This window comes from Lipotes vexillifer, unplaced genomic scaffold, assembly GCF_000442215.2.
Source record: "Lipotes vexillifer unplaced genomic scaffold, Lipotes_vexillifer_v1.1 scaffold668, whole genome shotgun sequence".
In the NCBI taxonomy this organism is placed as follows: Eukaryota; Metazoa; Chordata; class Mammalia; order Artiodactyla; family Lipotidae; genus Lipotes; species Lipotes vexillifer.
The window spans coordinates 630,089-653,510 of NW_006785319.1; the positions used below are offsets into that span (position 1 = coordinate 630,089).

Consider the following 23,422-nt stretch of genomic DNA (forward strand, 5'->3'; position numbering starts at 1 on the left):
GTTCACGAATTGGAAAATTAAATAATCACACAAACGTTGAGTCCCCTGAAAACGATCTATGGATTCAATATAATGCCAATAAAAGCTCCAATAGGTTTTGTGCCCACGTGTGTATATGTTAAATTGGACAAGCTGATTCCAACTTTGATATGTAAGATCTGAAGACTTAGCATAGCTAAGACAAGCTTGTGATTTGCGATTAAGGGCGCAGTGGGAGGAATCTGAATTAGAAGAATTTTCTGACCGCATGATCACCTCGTTACTTAGCACACTGTTATCCAGAGACAGCAGTAAATAGATTGTCCTAAGTATTCAAAACACACCTGCTCAGTTTGGATTTTTCCGTATGTTATTAAGGATAGCACTGCTGGGGCTTCCCTGGTGGCGCAGTGGTTGAGAGTCCGCCTGCCGATGCAGGGGACACGGGTTCGTGCCCCAGTCCAGGAGGATCCCACATGCCGCCGAGCGGCTGGGCCCGTGAGCCATGGCCACTGAGTCTGCGCATCCGGAGCCTGTGCTCCGCAGTGGGAGAGGCCACAACAGTGAGAGGCCCGCGTACCGCAAAAAAAAAAAACAAACGTGTAGCATTGCTGATTTTGTTTATTTCATTTTGTTTATTTTGTACCTCAGATTTATAGGATGATATTAAATCATAATTGATACTTCATAACACAGTGTTATCATTGGTCTATGCTTGGCTCTAATTTATTTTATTTACACAATGAGAAATGAACACCTATGAACCATTCACCCAATCCAAGCATTGGAACCTTATTATTAATGTACAAAGTTCAATCTAGAAACACAGCGAACCTGTTTCCACGTACAGTCTTTGCAAGTGGATACCTCTTATTATTGCTTGTTCCTTGTCTTTTATTCTGGGAAGGAGACCTGGTGATAATTTTCTTTTATGGAAGCTCCATTCTTTGATGCCCACATCAGATTGTCAGTCAGATTGCCTGTTGCCCTTACCATAGCTAAGGTTCAAAGTTTGACTCAAGCCCAGCCAAGATTTTCTCTCCCGGGAATCTGAACTTGGCAAGAGTCATCTGAAGACAGAGGTCATCCTGATGGCAGGACCCCAGACACAGTGCCCACTATTTCCTGTTAATGAGAGTCCCAGATCTGCCTTGGTTCCTGCCTTGGTTCCTGCCTTGGACACTTGGGTGCTATATTCTTCCCTAGGTTCTCAGAAACCAAGTTCTTTTTCTTAAGTTAGCCTGAATCAATTTCAGTTGCTTGCTTGCCTGCTACCAATAATTATAGCAACTACTCTCTGTATTGAATTTAATTGTCTACATGACTAATGACCCAGCCTCACCAATGTGTGAATATCTGAGGTCTGATTGTAGGCTCATCATGCTTGGCCCCTGTTCTTTAACACAGTTCTCCGCCAAGGAAAACACATTAACGAAAAGCCAGTTTATCCAGTTGGAATCAATGAACACATCTTCAATCTTCTTTGAAAATTTATCAATAAATAAGATGAATGATATGAGAAAAGGGCACCCACACGTCTCTACAAGAAGATAAAATCTACTTACATAAGCCAGACTGATGGATTTCTATTTCTTAGGTAAAGGTTTGGGGGCATGTTCCATGAGGCCTCAGGCTCCTGGAGTCCCAAATGTGACAATTCTTTCCTTCTTATGGTAAACAGAGGGGATTAACAGACTGTTACATTGTCTGCTAAAACCAGACATGGCTCCCCTCTTTTCACAGATAGCCTGCCTGTCTGAGGCAATATCTCAAATTGATATTTAAAAAAGCATCTTTGTTAGGAAATCATTCGTATCTGCTTTATCTGCCTTTGTAAAGCAGCTTGGAAAACCTGCTCTTCAAAAGGAAGAGGCATGTCTAGATGCCATCAGTGCTAATAATTTTTGCAGGAAGCAAAGTAATAGATTAGAACCTCACCCCAATGCCCCCGCCTGTTCCTTTGGGAAAGGTCAACTGGTTGTCCCCTAGAGGCTGGACCATGGAAAGCAGGCTGACCTTTTCCTATTCTCATCACCAGGTAAACCATGCCCACTCTGGACTCCTGGACCAACTAGACAATGAAGGAATCCTGCTTCAGTGGAAAACTATCAACAGTGCATCCGTACATGTGTAGTGAGTAAATAAATGATAGCAAACCCTCTCCATTTATATCCATTCAAGTTAGCATCTTTGGTCATTAGCCACTGAACTAGTTACAAAGCCCCTTCGTTTTATCAATATCTTTCAACATTCCTTTATGGTTTTTTTTTTAAAAACTTATTTTATTGAAGTATAGTTGATTTATAGCATTGTATTAATTTCTTCTGTACAGCAAAGTGTTTCAGTTATACACATATATACTTTTTTTCATATTCTTTTCCATTATGGTTTAATCACAGGATATTGAATATACTTCCCTGTGCTATACAGTAGGACCTTGTTGTTTATCCATTCTATATATAACACTTTGTATCTGCTAATCCCCAAATCCCAATCCATCCCTCCCTTACCCCTTCTCCCCCTTGGCAACCACAGATCTGTTCTCTGTGAGTCTGTTTCTGTTTCATAGATAAGTTCATTTGTGTCATATTTTAGATTCCACATATAGGTGGTATCATATGATATTTGTCTTTCTCTGGCTGGCTTACTTCACTTAGTATGATAATCTCTAGGTCCATCCATGTTGCCACAAATAGCATTATTTCATTCTTTTTGATGGCTGAGTAGCATTCCATTGTATATACATGAACCACATCTTCTTTATCCATTCATCTGTTGATGGACATTTAGGTTGCTTCTGTGTCTTGGCTATTGTAAACAGTGCTGCAGTGAACATAGGGGTGCATGTATCTTTTGAATTATATTTTTCTCTGGTTATATGCCCAGGAGTGGGATTGCAGGATCATATGGTAACTCTATTTTTAGTCTTTTGAGGGACCTCTGTACCGTTTTCTATGCACCAATGTACATTCCCACCAACAGTGTAGGAGGGTTCCCTTTTTCTCCACACCCTTTCCACCATTTGTTCTTTGTCTTCATGTTTTTTTGTTTTTTTGTTTTTTTTGCGGTACGCGGGCCTCTCACTGTTGTGGCCTCTCCCGTTGCAGAGCACAGGCTCCGGACGCGCAGGCTCAGTGGCCATGGCTCACGGGCCCAGCCACCCCGCGGCATGTGGGATCTTCCTGGACCGGGGCACGAACCCGTGTCCCCTGCATCGGCAGGCAGACTCTCAACCACTGTGCCACCAGGGAAGCCCTGATTGATTTTTTAATTTAAGTATAGTTCACTTATAGTATTATATTAGTTTCAGGTGTACACCATAATGATTCAGTATTTTTACAGATTATACTCTATTAAAAGTTATTGCAAGATAATGGCTATAATTCTCTGTGCTGTACAATATATCCTTGTTGCCAGAGAGTATTTTTAAAGGAAGGCCAAATAGAACACTGGGGAGCATAATCAAACACTCATGCTTTATGAAAACGTGGCAGTCCTTTTAAGCTTTATTTATTTTTTTTATTTAAAAATTCTTTTAAATTTTATATTGGAGCATAGTTGATTAACAATCTTATATTAGTTTCAGGTATACAGCAAAGTGATTCAGTTATATACATGTATCTATTATTTTTCAAATTCTTTTCCCATTTAGCTTATTATGCAATATTGAGCAGAGTTCCCTGTGCTATAGAGTAGGTCCTTGTTGGTTATCTATTTTAAATATACCAGTGTGTACATGTCAATCCCAAACACCCAATCTATCCCTCCTCCCCAACCCTCCCCCCCGGGTAACCATAGATTCATTCTCTATGTCTGTGAGTCTGTTTCTGTTTCGTAAATAAGTTCATTTGCATCATTTTTTTAGATTCTTTTAGATTTTAGATTATATGTGATATCATAAATTTGTCTTTCTCTGTCTGACTTACTTCACTTAGTATGATAAACTCCAGGTCCATACATGTTGGGTCTCAAATCAAGCCTTGGTAAATTTAAGAAAACTGAAATCATATCAAGTGTCTTTTCTGACCACAACGCTATGAGACTAGATATCAATTACACGAAAAAATCTGTAAAAAATACAAACACATGGAGGCTAAAAAATACACTACTAAATAACCAAGAGATCACTGAAGAAATCAAAGAGGAAATCAAAAAATACCTAGAAACAAATGACAGTGAAAACACGATGACCCAAAACCTATGGGATGCAGCAAAAGCAGTTCTAAGAGGGAAGTTTATAGCAATATAATCCTACCTCAAGAAACAAGAAAAATATCAAATAAACAACCTAACCTAACACCTAAAGCAATTAGAGAAAGAAGAACAAAAAACCCCCAAAGTTAGCAGAAGGACAGAAATCATAAAGATCAGTTCAGAAATAAATGAAAAGAAATGAAGGAAACAATAGCAAAGACCAATAAAACTAAAAGCTGGTTCTTTGAGAAGATAAACAAAATTGATAAACCATTAGCCAGACTCATCAAGAAAAAAAAAAGGGAAAAGACTCAAATCAACAGAACTAGAAATGAAAAAAGAGATGTAACAACTGACAGTGCAGAAATACAAAGCATCATGAGAGATTACTACAGGCAGCTTTATGCCAATAAAATAGACAACTGGGAAGAAATGGACAAATTCTTAGAAAAGCACAATCTTCCAAGACTGAACCAGGAAGAAATAGAAAATATGAACAGACCAATCACAAGCACTGAAATTGAAATTGTGATTAAAAATCTTCCAACAAAAGCCCAGGACCAGATGGCTTCACAGGTGAATTCTATCAAACATTTAGAGAAGAGCTAACACCTATCCTTCTCAAACTCTTCCAAAATATAGCAGAGGGAGGAACACTCCCAAGCTCATACTACAAGGCCACGATCACCCAAATAGCAAAACGAGAAAAAGTTGTCACAAAAAAAGAAAATTACAGGCCAATATCACTGATGAACATAGAGGCAAAAATCCTCAACAAAATGCTAGCAAACAGAATCCAACAGCGCATTAAAAGGATCATGCATCACGATCAAGTGGGGTTTATCCCAGGAATGCAAGAATTCTTCAATATATGCAAATCAATCAATGTGGCACACCATATTAACAAATTGAAGGATAAAAAGCATATGATAATCTCAATAGATGCAGAAAAAGCTTTCGACAAAACTCAACACCGATTTATGATAAAAACCCTCCAGAAAGTAGGCATAGAGGGAACTTACCTCAACATAATAGAGGCCATATATGACAAACTCACAGCCAACATCATTCTCAATGGTGATAAACTGAAACCATTTCCACTAAGATCAGGAACAAGACAAGGTTGCCCACTCTCACTACTATTATTCAACATAGTTTTGGAAGTTTTAGCCACATCAGTCAGAGAAGAAAAAGAAATAAAAGGAATCCAAATTGGAAAAGAAGAAGTAAAACTGTCCCTATTTTCAGATAACATGATACTGTACATAGAGAATGCTAAAGATGCTACCAGAAAATCACTAGAGCTAATCAATGAATTTTGTAAAGTAGCAGGGTACAAAATTCATGCACAGAAATCTCTTGCATTCCTATACACTAATGATGAAAAATCTGAAAGAGAAATTAAGGAAACACTCTCATTTATCACTGCAACAAAAAGAATAAAATACCTAGGAATAAACCTACACAAGGAGACAAAAGACCTGTGTGCAGAAAACTATAAGACACTGATGAAAGAAAGTAAAGATGATACCAACAGATGGAGAGATATACCATGTTCTTGGATTGGAAGAATCAACATTGTGAAAATGACTCTACTACCCAAAGCAATCTACAGATTCAATGCAATCCCTATCAAACTACCAATGACATTTTTCACAGAACTAGAACAAAAAATTTCACAATTTGTATGGAAACACAAAAGACCCCGAATAGCCAAAGCAATCTTGAGAACAAAAAATGGAGCTGGAGGAATCAGGCTGCCTGACTTCAGACTATACTACAAAGCTACAGTAATCAAGACAGTATGGTACTGGCACAAAAACAGAAAGATAGATCAATGGAATAGGATAGAAAGCCCAGAGATAAACCCATGCACATATGGTCACCTTATCTTTGATAAAGGTGGCAGGAATATACAGTGGAGAAAGGACAGCCTCTTCAATAAGTGGTGCTGGGAAAATTGGACAGCTACATGTAAAAGAATGAAATTAGAACACTCCCTAACACCATATACAAAAATAAACTCAAAATGGATTAAAGACCTAAATCTAAGGCCAGACACTATAAAACTCTTAGAGGAAAATATAGGCAGAAGACTCTATGACATAAATCACAGCACGATCCTTTTTGACCCACCTCCTAGAGAAATGGAAATAAAAATAAATAAATGGGACCTGATGAAACTTAAAACCTTTTGCACAGCAAAGGAAACCATAAACAAGATGAAAAGACAACCCTCAGAATGGGAGAAAATATTTGCAAACGAAGCAACTGACAAAGGAGTAATCTCCAAAATATACAAGCAGCTCATGCAGCTCAATATCAAAAAAACAACCCAATCCAAAAATGCGCAGAAGACCTAAATAGACATTTCTCCAAAGAAGATATCCAGATTGCCAACAAACACATGAAAGGATGCTCAACATCACTAATCATTAGAGAAATTCAAATCAAAACTACAATGACGTATCACCTCACACTGGTCAGAATGGCCATCATCAAAACATCTACAAAAAATAGATGCTGGAGAGTGTGTGGAGAAAAGGGAACCCTCTTGCACTGTTGGTGGGAATGTAAATTGATCCAGTCTCTATGGAGAACAGTATGGAATTTCCTAAAAACACTAAAAATAGAACTACCATATGACCCAGCAATCCCATACTGGACATATACCCTGAGAAAACCATAATTCAAAAAGAGTCATGTACCACAATGTTCATTGCAGCACTATTTCCAACAGCCAGGACATGGAAGCAACCTAAGTGTCCATCAACAGATGAATGGATAAAGACGATGTGGCACATATGTATGATAGAATATTACTCAGCCTTAAAAAGAAATGAAATTGAATTATTTGTAGTGAGGTGGATGGACCTAGGGTCTGTCATACAGAGTGACCTAAGTCAGAAAGAGAAAAGCAAATACCGTATGCTAACACATTTTTATGGAATCTAAAAAAAAAAAGGTTCTGAAGAACCTAGGGGCAGGACAGGAATAAAGGCACAGATGTAGAGAATGGAGTTGAGGACACGGGAATGGGGATGGGTAAGCTGGGACGAAGTGAGAGAGTGGCATGGACATATGTACACTACCAAATGTAAAATCGATAGCTAGTGGGAAGCGGCCACATAGCAGAGGGAGATCAGCTCGGGGCTTTGTGACCACCTAGAGGGGTGGGATAGGGAGGGTGGGAGGGAGACGCAAGACGGAGGGGATGTGGGGATATATGTATACATATAGCTGATTCACTTTGTTATACAGCAGAAGCTAACACAGCATCATAAAGTAATTATACTCCAATAAAGATGTTTAAAAAAAAAAAAAGCCACCAAACTGGGAATTCCTAAAATGTAGGAGAAGCCTATATCAGTTTTTGGCAAATAAAATTTTGTGTTTCAAACTTTTCAAATTACATGAAACCTTTTCTTAAGTTTTGACCTGAAGGGTAGAAAAATAAGGATGAGAGTTATTTGTAAAGAGAAAACTTAAAACCTTTAAAACTTAAAAATAGTCTTCTCGAGTCTTGTACTATGGAAAATAGGAAGATATCCTAATTTGTAGTAGGCAAAGAATTAGGCAATTGGAAATTTAGAGGTATAATTAGGAAAGTTACACAGAGCTTCCTTGGTATTGATCTAGTGATACATGTTATCCCTGACCAAGGCACAACAAATGAATAATGCATTAGAGATGACAATGGAGGCTTAATGCCCAGGAAGGAAGCCTTTAATGAGTTTAACGACTTGGGAATATTGTGCAAGATTACAGTTCCTTGAAGAGAAAAATATTGATAATAAAAACAAAGTAGAACGAAAACATACTCTATCAAATATGAAAAATGATATAAAATTTAGCTGAATCTCTGGGAGATGAAAACTCAACCTCTGACTAGGAGGAATCAATGAAAGCAGACCTCAGAGTGACCTATGAGGGGGTCGTATCTGTGGATACTTTTGGACATGTTGCTTAAAAATTTATTTATGCCATTGCTTAAAAGTTATTTTCATTTGAGCTCGAGATCAAATACTTAAAAATTATTTTCCATTTCATCTCAAGATCTACAATAGGGAGATTATAAGAATTTAAAATATTACAATCAACAGAATAACGTCAGGGAAGAAAAAGCACATGTGGTGAGGAAATCAGTAACCTAAAAAGATAAAGCTTCGAATTTGTGAGATAATGATTAATGTCTATAAGTGAATGAATCGATTACACAAAAGATAACCTACATCCATTTCTGTCATGGTTTACTTGTCTTTCCTGGTTGGTTTTGGCTTCGGTAAAGTTAATTATTATATCTTTTGTCTAGCACTCTGAGTTTTTAAGCCTTTGACCACTTTTTCCATATCTACACTATAAAGGCATAAGCAAAAGGGGACAGGCATTTAGAGCGTTTCAACTATGCCTTACAAACGGTGATGGGAGCAGTTTACGATATGATTTAATCTTTACAAAAATTAATGAGGTACATAGAATTATCTTTATCTTCCAGATGATGAATTGCAAGCATGATATGCCAAAGATTATACAAGTAGTGAAGGGCCAAGCTCAGTTAGGTAGTATGCTTTCCATGACATTATAGTGATTACGAAAGTAATTGGTAATCATAATTATGAACACGGGACACTCTGGAACCATCAAAGAAAGATTAAGTAATATTTAGTGTATCCTATCAGTTTAATTTCCAAAGAATAGAAATAACTCTTTCCTTAACAGTCAGTCCACTTGATTCGATTTTATCTCCGGTGGTAAAAAATAATACAAAATGCTTAAGGGTATAAGGAAGCACATGCCTCCTGTCAGCTGATGGTGGCACAAGGGGCTTTCCTGAGATTGGGTGGGTTTCTCCCTCTGCGAAGGAACTTCAGATCGGGTGTCAGGTCTCAGCGCTGGAGGAAGTGTTCTCATTTTCTTCGTGTTGTTCAAGCCTCTATTTGGAGACCTGACGCTCTCTGGCAGGTTCCACAGGTTGCTGGCTTTCCCCCCCTTCACGCCCAGCCCTGAGAAGTTGTTTTTTTTTTTTTTTGGTTGAGATTTTCAAACTGATTTAATGTGGAAACTTGTTTTTTTAAGAAAATTAAAGGACGTTGTAGGTACCTGTTATCTATAAAGTTCAGGGCTAGACGGTGGAGGATGAATCTGAATAAATAAGATCTGCTCTTTCCTGTTTTTTGGGGAGCTCATAATCCCATGCAGGATAAAAAGTATTGAAAAAACAAAGAAAACCCCCAAAGTATTGTGGGCTTTGGGAAACACCCGCGTCCCCTGCATCGGCAGGCAGACTCTCAACCACTGCACCACCAGGGAAGCCCCCTGAGAAGTCTTTTACAGAAACAGCACAGCAGCTTGAGATCTGCCTTCTCTGACTGCTCAGGTACCAGGCCTTCTGAGCCCTCTGTACACAGACCAATTTTGTTAAAAAGGTTTTTGTTCCCAGAGGAATTGTTAAACAATATATCCGTGTCATAAGTATCTAAATAGTGGAGTTCCTGCGAGGCATCTCTGCCGTGATGATTTGCACACGTGGTGTGGTCAGTGCCCTAGAACCGAATAAAAAGCAGTGTCATTCAGAGTCACAGAGGGGTTGTCATTCAAGTCGAAGAGAACAGCAGCCTGAGGCACAGTGGAATGAGCTTCAGAATAGGAAGTTTCCCAGGCTTCACGCAAGGTGAAATGAATCCAGATCTCCAGGGTTCATTGCAAGGGTTCAGCTTGTCAGGGGCTTCACTGAATCCTTGGAGGCAGAGGGTGAGCTGTCTGGCAGAAGCCCCAGGAGCATCTCCCCCACGGCTGGAACTCCAGAGGCAGAAGGACAGTGGTGACACGGGGCTGGACAGTCAGGGAGCAGCCAGATCGGGTGGGTCTCCTACACAAGGTAAAGGGTTTATACGGGATCTGGGAATCAGGAGAGAGACATTGGACTTGCGCTTTGGGTAATAGTAGAGTGAGGGACCCTGCGAGGTGGTGGCATGTTGGTCCAGATGAGGAGAATGACAGTGTCCTTGATCAGGACAGCGCCACTGGTGTGGAGGATGAGGGTAAACAAAGGGATTCCTGAGATGGTTGAAAGAGAGACAGCATTTAATGCCTTATTAGGTAAGTGGGATGAGGGAATGGGAGGAATCAGCTCCTTTCCCAAATCCCAACAGATAACATAATTTATAATCTCTTAACAATTTCAGGACTGAAATTTTGCATATTTTTAAAAATTAGGTAGAGGCTGCTGGAACTTAATTAGTGCTCTGAATTAGTGGGGGGGGGCATGTGATCTATTTTTCATTCACTAGGAAGATACTCTGCAATTTTATGTACACCCCAACCAATCCTAGAGTTGATGCCCCTTAAAGAGCTTTATTTCTAAGGTTAAGCTCTCATACTACAATTTTCATTTATTTAATTTTCTCCTATTCTATTTGTACAAGAGTGGCTGGTTAGCATCCTTGACTTTGGAGGTGTCACTCTGGGTCACCACCATGGTCGCTTCGCAGATTCCCAATGACCCCAAAGGCTATACTGTGGAAAACTATAGATGTTGCCTTGAAGAACCCAATGATAAAATACTAGGGTTATGTCCCAGACAATCCTAACTTCCACTTAACAATTTATTTAGTATATTGCAATTTTCTCATCATCTAAAATATTTATATTCTGTCTTCTTTTTATACAGCATAATAGTAAGGGGAGAAGTTTCTTAGGCCTTCTACTTCCCATAAAAAATAAATAAAAGGAATAAAAAGGTAATTCACAAAGGAAGAACTCCTTGGTCTGAAGTGTTTTCAAAGTAGTTCAACCTTTATAACAAAAGGAATTCAAATTTAAACAATGACATATGATTTTTACACATAATATTGGAAAATAATTTTAAAATAAGAATAGCTGGTTCCAGCAAAAGTGCTACAATATGGATACATTTCAGACATGAGTATAAATTGCTATAAGCTTCATGGAAAGGAATTTGTTAGTGTGTGTATTGAGAGACTTTAAAATGATCCTCTCTTTCGACCAGTAATTCCACCCATCCAGAGAAATCATCGAGACTATAGCAAAAATATTTAATAACACATTTCATTTCAGAGTTAGTTATAATTGTGAAAATATGGAAATAGTCAAAATGTCCAACAACTGAAAAATAGTTGATAGAAAAATTGAAAATGCAGAATGCCAAATTATAGAATATGAGTTGAGATATGCAAACAGAGTAATAGAGAGAGAGTATTAACAGTAATTATTGGAGGTTAAAATCCATGATGTTTTTACCCCACTCTTCTGTATACATTTCTGTATATTCCAAGTAATTGGCGATAAACATATGCTACTTTTATTTGCAAAAAAAAAATTTCATAAGGCAGCTAAGTCATACTGTCTTGGTTTTTTTTTTTTTTTGCGGTACGCGGGCCTCTCACTGCTGCGGCCTCTCCCGTCGCGGAGCACAGGCCCCGGACGCGCAGGCTCAGCGGCCACGCCTCACGGGCCCAGCCGCTCCGTGGCATGTGGGATCTTCCCGGACCGGGGCACGAACCCGTGTCCCCTGCATCGGCAGGCGGACTCTCAACCACTGCGCCACCAGGGAAGCCCCATCTTGGATTTTGAGGAAAAAATTTCCATTCACCATAGGTATGTCTATTTTTTTGATAATTTATATAGATTTCAGTCTTTATCTAAAGCTTGACAGCATTTTCTTTTTAAACTTTATCAGACTGAGTGAACCCGATAACCACGCCCTTGCTAACCCTCCCCCTCTCTGGTCTCTACGTTACAGAGTCTGGAAGAGCAACTTTACATTCCCAGAGTCCCTTGCAGCTGTGGTACGTGCCTGTGACCGAGGGCCCTTTGTCAGATGCGTCTGCTGAGACACGGGAGGTGGGTTGAGCAATGAGGAGGGTTCTTTAACAAGCCTGGTGGCAGAGACACCCGGCTTATCTGGGTCACCGCTGTGGCACTTCAGACACGCAGCCTCAGCATCACGCGACATCAGGGACCACAGAGCTGTGTTCACCAGGAGAGCCCTGGGCTATTGAAGTAACATTTTTCTTGGTTCTCCTGAAGAGTCTGAGTCATCTAACATTTAAAAACCAGTCCCTTGCTTTAAAATAGCTGGCCAAGGATACCGCTGTATTCCACAAAGACCTGATCTGCTTAATGCAGGTCACGTTACCAAATAGTCCCATGCAGAGGATGCTGTTCTCACCACAGCAAACGGTATTTCTCTGACGCTTTCTCATGCCTTCCTTTGCCTGATTTACTCATCTTTTCTTGACAGTGACCCCACGCAACCTCTGTCCAGACATTCATGCTTGCTCCCTTTTTGCCGAGCGTTCATTTTGTGTTCTGTTCTCTGTGCCGTTATGCATGTTGCCAGTGGCCTGGGTTACCCTGGCCTCTACCCCGCTGATTCCAATCACCTTTCAAGTCTCAGCTGTTACCTTGTCCTCCTCCGTGGAAACCTTGCTGACTCCACCAGTGCTCCCTGATTTTCCAGCATCTCGATGTTTCCGACCTTTTATTCAACCAAAATGTTTAGTCCTTCATGTGGATTAGTTTTGTGTTGCAGGCTAATTATGGGGTGGGGCTGGGGTCCCATCTCTCTTAGAGCTTTGTGTTTCTATAATGCTCTCTCTGTGGCATGTCTCTTAGTGTTCTGACACACACCAAAGACAATGACAGGTCCTCCTTCCTCCATAAATCCATCATGATCATCAAGGCCAATGATTCACTCATTTACTTAAAGAAGAGTCCAGTAGAAATTATGTTAACCAGAAGGTTTGGGGGAATGTTATGGTCTGGCTCATTAAATTTTCAGGTTGGCTGAGAGATGTGAGACTCCTTTTTCTTTCTTTAATTGGAAAAAGTTCCCTGAAGTGCATTTGCTGCTCCCTTTCCTGCTTCAGAGAGGACGCGCTCATTGGGCATTGCCCCGGGGACCTGCGCTGCAGGGACGCCTTCCACTGTGTCTGCAACCTGAAGTGATTGCACTCTCTGGGCCCTCATCGTGCTTTATGACTATAATATGACTATTGCCTGATTTGTCTTTTCTTGGGGTATATTTATTCTGCACATTTAAACCTACCATTCAATTATAAATTGTCTTGGTGCAGAAAGAGCTCTTTATTTTAAGTTTTATATTCCCCACTGGACCTGGCATAATGTCTTGAACGTAGGAGGGATCAAAATGTTAAACAAATTGAGATGCAAAGAATACAAAGGGTCACCATTTTGAATATCAGAATCAGATTTGTTTTTTAGAGGGTGTAGTATTTGGGGTTAAATTTGTATCACTGAGACAAATCAACAGGAAGGTAACATTAAAATTTCATTATGAGCTTATTTTAAAATGATTTGATGTTTTTCCTTAGAAAAATGAGCTGAATTAATTCTATTTAATTGAATGTTTTTGTTACCTTTCTCCTGACAGATTGAGATTTTTACCATATTATTTCTAAACTTTCCTCCATGACACACAAAAAAATCACTGTTATTTTAATTTCTAATATTTTGTCTCTATCAATTCTTAGTCTGAGCTCTCTTAAAATTATTCACAGATATACTTTATATACTTTAAAGACAGTTTATAATATTTTTTCTCAAATAGGGACACCTTAAAAGCTTTGTATACTTTGCATACTGAATGTGCTTTTTTGTTTTTAAAGCACGAGCTTTAGCTGAAAGGTGTGTCATCTAGATAAATTGTCACCTAGCTTTCTTTAATATTAAAAACATTACGTAGAAAATGTTGTGAGGCGGAAGCAACACATCAAACATTCCTTGGGATGGTTTCATACTCTTTGATCTCCTTTTCAGGACACCAAGAAATATTTGGTGTAATGAACATCATGAAGAATAAAGAGACAGGCAAGAACCATCAGCAGATGAATAAATGGCTGTGTAACCAATGGGCACATACTCCAAAGGAAAAGTCCTGGAATTAGAAGATCTTGCCGCTTGCTGGAAGTAGGTAAAATGGCAAGAATAATACCTAACCCCTATATAAAATAAGGGATGTGAACTACTTGAAAATATTAAAGATAATATTTTCTTAAAATTTCTTAAAAACAAGAGGAAAGTAATTTGACTTTTTAAAATTTTATTTTCAAAAATGTTTTCACAGATGCAAGCATGTTTCCGTCATACGATGATACTCTGAATTAGCTAGGGTAAGTTTTTTACTTTCCATTTTATCAACCTGGAACAAGTAAAATGGGTCATCCAAGTTTGCTTTGGAAATAGCAATTCAAAGAATAGAAAAGTGCTTTAACTCTTTAATTCTCTTTCTGTGATATAACACAATCTATCTTTTTCATGTTAATAATGACTATTAGTAATAAACATATGTAATATACCAGTTCAGCTATAACCACATCCTAACCTCAGCTCACTGCAGAGTATATGGAAGAGAGAGTTCTAGGTAGCAGGGGTGGGGATGTATAACCTCTAGTCAGGGGTAGACTGACTCTGTGGACAGTAAAACACTGCCATTTGTAGTGTGCACCGATTCCCATGGTGTAAACAGTCCCAGCAGGGCTGATTTCAAGCTACCATTGCGACACCATGGAGCGGGGGTTGTGAATGTGCACAACCGACACTCACACAGAGGTGTGTGTTCGCCCCTGGAGGGTATACGAGGCCCTACCCTTGGGCAGACACAGAGGATACAGGCATATATGAGCACATATAAAAAGAGAAGATGTCTTTCAGGAAGGGGGCCGCTCAGGGATCTCACTAGCATCTTGGGCACTCGGTGGGAGGAAAGTTCACCACCCTGATCCAAGGGGTGCAGCAGTCATGCGTTGTAGAGAGCCCAGCACGGCTGTAAGCAGTGGAGCCAGAGCACTGGCACAGAGACCCTCTTACTAGACGTCCATACTTCCCCACCCTTAGTTCTATTGGTGTATCATTGATAAGAAAAATGGTATCTATTTAAAGTGTGCAGTGTGATGGTCTTAAGTATGTATACATTGAGTAGCGATCACCACAGTCATCACCTCACATAGTTGTCTGGATATTTTTTTGGTTTGGTTTTTTTTTTTTTTTTTTTTGTGGGAGTTCACATGTAAATGTAATCAGACAGTATTTGTCTTTTTTTTTTGATTTTTTTTTGGTTTGTTTTTTTTTTTTTTTTTTTTGGTGAGAGTGTTTCAGATCTCCTTCCTTAGCACATTTCAAATATACAGTGTATTATTGTTAACCATAGTTACCATGTGTACCGTTCTCAGAATGTATTCATCTTATAACTGAAAGTTTTTATCCTTTGACCAACACTTCTCTCCCACCTCCCAGCCCTTGGCAACCACCATTCTACTTGCTGTTTCTTTGCCTTTGCCTTTAGTATTATTGTTTTTTAAATTTCACATGTAAATGATACCGTATACTATTTGTCGTTCTCTGTCTGGCTTATTTTACCTAGCATAATGCACTCAAGGCCCATCCATGTTGTCACAAAGGAGAGGATTTCCTCCTTTTTTATGGCTGAATAATATGAATTGTATATGTATATCACACCTTCTTTATCCGTTCATCCTTCGATGGACACTTAGGCTGTTTCCATGTCGTAGCTATCGTGGATCATGCTTGAATGAACATGAGGAGGCATGTATCTTTTGAGTTGGTGTTTTCATTTTCTTCAGACAAATACCCAGAAGTGGAATTGCTGGATCATATGGCGGCTCTCTTTTTCATTTTTTGAGGAACCTCCATACCGTTTTCCACAGTGGGCTGTACCAACTTTCATTCCCACTAACAGTGTTAGGAGGGTTCCCTTTTCTCCACGTCTTCGGCCACACTTGCTATCTTCTGTCTTTTTGGTAAAAGCCATGCTAACATGTGTGAGGTGGTAACTCACAGAAGTGCATTTTCATTTAGCATGAGATATCTGCTGAAGAATTAGATGTCATCTCTCCATAAACATTATGTGGGGGGATATTTAGAAGAGGGAAATTTCTGGGTTGTCCAAAAAGTGAACTTTCAATTCTTTGAGAGACGGCCCAAGCTGTCCAGATGGTGGCAATTTCCTCCTCAAGAAGAGACCCTTTGGCGACTTCCCTGGAGGTCCAGTGGTTAAGAATCCGTGCTTGCATTGCAGGGGGCACAGGTTCAATCCCTGGTCGGGGAACTAAGATCTTGCATGCCACGTGGCACAGCTAAAAATAAGTAAATAAACTAAAATAAGTTAAAAAAAAGAGATCCTTTGAGGCAGAGTGTGAGCACTGTGGTGGTTCCGTGCCTGGATTCTTTATTCTGAGGACAGTCTTTCCAGTCACCAGTCAGTCAGGTAGGGTGGGTTAAGACCTGTCCCTCAAGGTCACTGTGCTATTACTCCCGCATGTGAAACATTTAGTGCAGTGCCCAACACAGTGAAGAGCACAGTGTATCATTCATACTGTCAAAGAATTCTAATAAGAAATTCTAAGAGATATTTTTTTTCCCCAAATGATGGTAAATGTCAAAGAATCTATTCTTTCTTAATATCCCCAATTTATTCCCATAGTTTCTGGTTTCTCACTTTGGTCTATAGAAAGGAGTCTATTGCCAAATCCGTTAAAATAGAAACGTTCCAAACTTGGGCAAACTAACTGAATCACACATGCTACCCAGTTTTAATAATTTACCACAAATCTAAATTTATTAACTATTCCTAAGATAGTTTGCCCTATGCATTATTTATGGGGGCTTTCCCCTTTGGTGGACTGCAGCTGTCATATTAATTTTTAATAAAGTCATGAAATTTTGTAAGTAATTCTTAAAGCCAGGTGAATAAAGAAAGAATGACCTCTAGGAGACATTATTACAATGTATCCTATTTCTCAGAACACATTTACCATCCATACTAAATACCAGATCTCAAAATAATTTTAAGGATAGTTAGGACATGTCGTACATCCAGTTTCTCTGAGTAGACTTCGAGCTTATTTATAGCTGTAAAAGCCCACATTTTCTGCCTTTAGAGAAGCCGCCGGGAACTGAATATTTATGATCCTGAGGCTGCCTCACAACTTTTGTGTTTTCCTCAGGGCTTTCACCCAGCCTGGAGGAGCAATGGAAACCGACGCCCTCTGCAATCTGCCAAGTGCTAAAACCAGTTTCCCCGAAATGCAGTCAGATATTTCCTTAGCACTAAAATGCATAAATTGGAAGGATCGTGAAAGGAAAAGTTCAGTAGTTTCAAGGAGTGATTAACAAGACTTATTCACTGGAAAGCACCCATTCAGGCTGACTTACAAAGCACCTCTTATCAAACACAGCAGTTGCACGTTTCAGGTTCAAAGTCTTAGAAGGGGTGTGTGTGTGTGTGTGTGTGTGTCTGTCTGTTTATTTTTGTAGACTAAAAGCAAAACTCTATGAAGTACAGATCTTTTAAAAGAAGTTTCTGTTTCAGTCGTAAGAGAAATAATTACTAGGGATAAAATGTACAATACACTGACCATAGTTAACACTGCTATGTGGTGTAGTACAGAAAAATTAAGAGGGTAAATCCTAAGAGTTCTCATCCCAAGGAGAAAAATTTTTTTTCTTTTTTTAAAATTATATCTACATAAGCTGATGGATGTTAGCTGAACCTATTGCAATAATCACTTCACAATATATGTAAATCAAACCATCACGTTGTACACTTTAAACTTATACAGTGATGTATGTCAACTATTTCTCAATAAAACTGGAAACATTTTTTAAAAAAAACACAAAAGAACCAGCCAAACCAAACTAACAAAAAATAAATGACGTTTCTGCTTCAGCAGATTCCACTTAACAGCAAAAAAAATTCATTTATACCTTGAGTTAGAGTCAACAAAACTGGCTGTACGTATAGGCTTTGTCATTTATTTACTGGCTTCATCACCCTGAATTGATCACCAGTTCTCAGAGCTATAGCCTCTTACCTGGAAAAGGAGGGTTATAATGTTACCTGCACCACCGAGCTGAGGATAACGTGACAATGGGAAGTTCTTGTAAGAAACCGTTATATTATTGTTTTTATTATGTGTGTAAGACTGAAAGTGAAGCAAACACAAATAACATTATCTTGACCACAAAGGGGAGAGGCCCAGAAACAAACAAAATATAGATGATTTAAAGTGCTCTGAAAAATGCATATATGATTGGATCCTCTGCAGAAAAGAATTTATTCCTAGAGGTACATAGAAACTCAAAGGACAGCACAGAACAATGTGTCCTATTTCTGTATTTAGGAATGGGCACAATTCAGTCACTCACTATCCCAGTGCACAAGGTTTTAATAAAGTTAAAAAGGAAATAAGCGTTTAATAGTGTCTCCCTCTAGTTTTTGCAGGTTTCCTCTATAGAAATTTGCTTGTGTACATTGTTTTATTAAAACAATCATGTAGGTAGCTTGCATTCTTGCCTTCACATCTAATGAATATGTTGCCAGAATATCGTCTTTGTGTGTATATTCTTTTGGAGAAAATCGTATTGCAAACAAAGCTCCGGAGCGGGTCAGAGCATCGCTTCTCTCACTCCGGTGTGCGTTTGTGCATATGAATCACCTGGGGACCCTGTTAAAACGAAGGCTCTGATTTAGTCGGTCTGAGTGGGCCCTGAGGTTCTGTTCGGGTGATGTGATGCCGCAGAACCACATTGGAGGAGGGAGGGACCCCGGAGGACGGGACCCCGATGGTCCATACATCCTCACTGCTTGGAGGCAGCTGGTGCGCTGCGGAGCCTGGCAGGCTGGCGGATCGGGCGGTGGGTATCTGAGATCAGATACCTCGCCTTAATTCTCTGCGTGGGGAGGATTGATTTGCTCACAGAAACCTAATCTCCACAGGATTCTATCTGACCTAGGGTGGTATAATTATTTTGAATATCAGTCAAGTTTCTAACGTGGAATTGGAGTTAGCGGACTCTCACGTCATCTCTTTGGGGAACCCTCAGCAAGGATAGTGCTGTGTTTCCCATGTGACTCTGCCAGATGGTGAGAAGCATCTGAACCTTGGAGGGCAGATTACCTGTTGATTGCCTTCACCTGAGACTGGCCTGGAGAGGCGGGATGGAGATGATATGAAGCCAGAAGTAGACTCCTCACCCTGCCCCCCACCCCCCTGTTCTCTAACAGTCCATGAAAGCAGCCAGTTTTGTTTTTTGTTAAATTTACCTAGGAAAGTTATAGAAAGGATAAACTTCTTATTTCCTTGTAGGCTCAGAAAGAGAATTCACTCTGACCTAGTATTTTAAAATATGGAGCAGTGGCTGGGGGAGAGATGGGTGGATGAGAAGTGGACCAAAAAACTGGTCTGAGAACTTGAGAAAGTGGCTGAGAAGAATTTTCAGTCCCTTCTTCTTGATAGTGAGGCATTCTGTACAGTACTGCTGAGGGTTACAGACTCTGGGGTTTATTCTGGCTACTCTGCTAATTAATTCCAGCTTAGTCATTTCTTTGTGCCTTGGGGTATTGCCATAATAGATGCCCCTATAAGCCTGAATAAATAGATAAATGGATAAAGAGACTGGGCCTAAATGAAATGGGACTACATTTTCCCATTTTCCCAAGCACTACATGTCTTGAGTGCTGTATTGGCTAAGGCTATGATTTTAGCAATTGAGACATCTATAATCAAGTAGAAATGCCCGTGAAAAACAAGTGAGCAAATGCCAATGATTAGTTAGATTTTAAGCTAACGAACACGATTTACTAAATGACTTACTTTGGTATTTCATTTTCCAGATTTTTCAAAACTGCACCTACATTAATCTTGTTGAATTTTTTTGTTTCCATTTCTACATACCTCCCCCTTTTTGCCTGTTTATGGTGATTTCCCACAGTATGTTCACCTATACATCTGAAAATTTGAGAGCTCAATCGTCGGACTGCTTACTATGTTCAAGACAGTATCTTAAGTGCTATGGGGGATAAACATCTTGTCAGGGAGATACACATATACAGGTAACTTCAATATTAATAAGTATTGTGAGCTTAACAATTTTCTCTTTGAACAAAAATGAATTAACTTCAACCTAGAATGAGCATGAATTCACAGAGTAATAAGCACGTTACTAGTCAATGAAGAAAATGGGTAGGGTTAGGAAATGTCGAGTCTGAAGAGTGAGATCGTTTCAGGTGGAGAAAGCAGCATGAGGAAATGCAGAAGGTGGAACATGAATCATGTGTAATGAGGATTAAAAGTAGTTCAGTGGGGGCTTCCCTGGTGGTGCGGTGGTTGAGAGTCCACCTACCGATGCAGGGGACACGGGTTTGTGCCCCGGTCCGGGAAGATCCCACATGCCGCGGAGCGGCTGGGCCCGTGAGCCATGGCCGCTGAGCCTGCGCGTCCGGAGCCTGTGCTCCACAATGGGAGAGGCCACAACAGTGAGAGGCCCGCGTACCGCAAAAAAAAAAAAAGTTCAGTGGAAGAGCAGACCCATGGATGGTGAGAAGGATAAACATTTGGGTTTTTTCCAGGCTTTGGCTATTATGAATAAAGCCATTATGAATATTCACCTGCAGGTTTTTGTGTGAACGGAAGTTTTTCATTTCTCTGGAACAAATGCCCAGAAGTACAATTGTTAGATTATTATGGTAAACTCATGTTTAGTTTTGTAAGAAATGTCAAATTATTTCTCAGAGGGGCTGTACTATTCTTCATGTCTATCAGCAACATATGAGTGTTCCTCACCAGCAGTTGACACTAATCACTATATTTTATTTCAGCAATTTTGATACAAGTGCTATCATAAAATTTTGCCAGTAAATATAAACTTACAACAGAATTTTAAGGACTATGTAATATTCCATTTTACGTGGGAACTAACATTTCTTCAATCAATTGCAAATTGATGAGAATTCAGATTTTTTTCCACTTTTATAAACAACAGTCCAAAAAAGCATATATCTACTTGTGTCTGGTTATCTTACTGATTAAATTCCTAGGAGATGGAAGGCTGGTGTGTTCTTTTTTTTATGGCTTTTGATACCCCAGCATATGATTTGAGAGTCAAAAGCTTGGGTTTGAAAACTGATTCCATCAATAATACCTATATGGTTTTAGGCATGCTGTTTAATCTCTCTGGATTTTGGTTCCTTCATATGTAAAAAGGGGATGATAGTTTGTTTCATAAGACTGTTGAAAGTACTAGTTAGAATATTTTGTATAATGCAGCGCTCAAGAATCTTGAGCCTATACTCATTAAACACGAGGTCTACCTAGACTGAACTTCACACAGTGCTTTGAACAGAGTAGATGAAAGTACACTCATGTAGTTTATTTCATGCATCAATTCTGACCAGTGTGTTGGGCAACAGCATTGAGAAAAATCTTGGACTCGGCAGGAAAAATGCTCAGTGTGTGACCCCACAGTGGATTCTTCTACTGTGGGTAGAGAAGGGAGGATAGAGAAGTACCCATCCTGAGTGAGGTGTATCACTTAGCAAATGTGATTGTCAGAATATGTCATCAAGCTGGAGCCGTCTTCCTTACCCTAAACTCGTGTAGGAGGGCATGCAGAGTCCTGTAGTACTTGGAATATAGGAAGTTTTCTCCAAAGGTGACCATGGTATCAGAAGATGAAAACTTTTCTACCTTTAAGTTGAAGTGACGTTTGAGTGGATAAATATCTGGAAGCTACAGAAACTCAGAAATGGAGAACATTTGACACCTTGTTAAGAATTTAAAATATGGTAACTACTTAGAGGGCATTCCTTAGCAATGACTCTTCATGTGTCTGATTAGTACACATGAAATAGGTCGTCCATTTTCACAATTGTTGTATTATCATTATTATTATTTTTAGTGTGTTCAGTTTTCAATCTTGTGTGTGTCCCACTGTCACTGGTGTTCACAGGACTCCTCCAGGCCATGCATGTCACCCATGGGGACAGCTCTGTCCTATATCCATTCTTTCCTTTGTCTCCTTCCCAAAATGCCTCTGGTCTCTCCCCCATTTAACCTCTACGCTTATTTAAGAGGTCCATTCAATTTCTTCGTACTTTTCCATGACCTTGATTTCTCCCTCTTATGGACCCTAATATGTTTTACTTATTTAACACGTATGTATTTTGGGGTCATCTAATTTATTGCATCATTATTTAACATTCAAAAAATATATATATGACCAAATTTGAAGGTTCTTGAGAACAGAAAATGGTTTATGATTGCTTGTATTCCCCAGCATCTAAGTTAGATATTTTAGAATAGCTGCTAAGTAGATGTTAATTGAATAAATGCCCTTATAAACAAAGGTATGCATGTGAAATTATGAATGCGTGAACTAGTTGGAAATCTGGGATCTAGAAGTAAAAGCTGTCGTACTCAGTAATATCCGATGGTTTACATTGGGTTGGCCAAAAAGTTTGCTCGGGGTTTTCCCGAATGAAATTTTTGGCCAACCCAATATAATGAACTTTCTGCTTATGTATAAAAATTTCTTAACTCAGTTTTACAGGTTTTGATCTTGTTTACTGTGTTGTCAAGCTACTGAAATAGCTAATAACTGGGTGGTAAAGATATGTTTTCACTCCTAGCAATTTTTGTCAAGAACAGACAGCTATCTCTCTGTCTTTTTGTATTCATCTAAAGTTGGATGAGCTGGCCTTGCAAAGTTGAGGGTTGGCTTGCATGATTTCTGTTTGTGGCAGATGAGTGAATCCATGATTTGGGGAACGATTTACCTCCTGGAGGTCACAAGAATGGCCTCTGTGTAACGCCTACAATTCAAACTAGTAACACAAGAGAAAGCCAACCTCTGCTTCCACCAATTTGTTTTTAAAATAAAGAATAATGCTGTCAGTCAGCTGGTAGTTTTTTGTGAAAAATCATCCCTTCTGCTGTGTGTGGCCAGTGTTTCACCAACTGCTTCATTCTGTTCAGTTTACATGTCAAGGGCTCAGCAGCTAACTAAATCCTTAACAAAGGGAACTCACTGTGACACTGTCCCTGTCCATTTCCGACTGTAATATCTTTGGTTGGAAGTTGTTACATACTGTGTAGTTATGGCCAAGTGACAGATAATAAGAGCCATATCTATTCTAGTAAAGCTGTGAGATTACTTTTTCATGGCTTTCCAACCAAAATAAATGCAAATTGTTTTTCAAGGTTCAGTGTAAAGAGTGTTTTGAGTTAAAAGAGTTAAATGAATTATTGTTCACACTTTGACACATTGATTCTAACAAGTGACATCGTCATGTTGGCTGCAAACATTTCCAGTTGCCAAAGTATTTTCATATTGCCTTACAAGGACATGATGGACCAGTTTCCATCACCAAGTAAAGCACATGCATATGAGGTATGCATGTGAAATTATG

General features: G+C 39.3%; 1 protein-coding gene across 1 annotated transcript in view; it reads right to left on the bottom strand.

Annotated features, from left to right (window-relative positions):
• GALNTL6 (polypeptide N-acetylgalactosaminyltransferase like 6) overlaps window positions 1-23,422 on the bottom strand; it is a 1,162,176-nt gene that overhangs the window by 293,291 nt on the left and 845,463 nt on the right. The window lies entirely within an intron of this gene.